Here is a 643-nt window from a genome sequence, read left to right as displayed (position 1 = left end):
CCCCCCAGGTCCTGCACCCTGGTTACCAGCCCCCTGAGGTCCTCGCCCACCGGAAGGCCGGGGTCCGGAGGGGTTTTAGTCACAAGGTTTCCTGCCGGGACTCACCACGCCTTCCTCCCACGGTGCCCCCCAGAGAGCACAGCCTTTCAGCATCTCTTAGCGCTGACACGACCCCCAGGGCCTCCTTGCAGACTGCCCTTCAGACGAGACCCAGGCCTGCCGCCTTCAGTCAGTTAGAACCGACCCACAGCTGAGCTGCCCGCAGTTTTTCCGAGGCTGTTGATCGCAGCAGAGTAGCCTGCCCGGCAGCTGGGGGATTAGAACCAGCAGCCTTTGGGTTGGCAGCACCCCTTCTTCTCCATTAGGCCACCAGAGTATCAGGGCCCATGGTTCCCCACTGAACGCCCCCGAGATGTCAGCCTGTGAGCCCACCTGGAACACATGATGTGGGTTCACCCTTCTCCCCGCTGGTGGGTTTGAACAGCCAGAGAAGCCACGCGTCTGTGTTAGCTCTGTGGACCAGGCCAGCGGAGCTCCCTTCTCAGAGCCAGGATGACAGTACGGCCCTTAGGGGAGGCAGGCACCCCTAGGCTTGCCCTCTTCCCCAGAAGAGCCCCTGGCTTCCTGCAGCTCCTTCCCCAGC

The 643-nt window shown here is 63.0% G+C and overlaps 1 protein-coding gene across 1 annotated transcript in view; it reads left to right on the top strand.

Annotated features, from left to right (window-relative positions):
• Positions 1 to 643, top strand: part of WDR18 (WD repeat domain 18) — an 8,265-nt gene that overhangs the window by 1,105 nt on the left and 6,517 nt on the right. The gene's annotated exons all lie outside the window — the stretch shown is intronic.

This window comes from Elephantulus edwardii, unplaced genomic scaffold, assembly GCF_000299155.1.
Source record: "Elephantulus edwardii isolate Elephantulus edwardi_28Jun2011 unplaced genomic scaffold, EleEdw1.0 scaffold00217, whole genome shotgun sequence".
NCBI lineage: Eukaryota > Metazoa > Chordata > Mammalia > Macroscelidea > Macroscelididae > Elephantulus > Elephantulus edwardii.
This window is presented reverse-complemented; position numbering and strand designations above follow the sequence as displayed.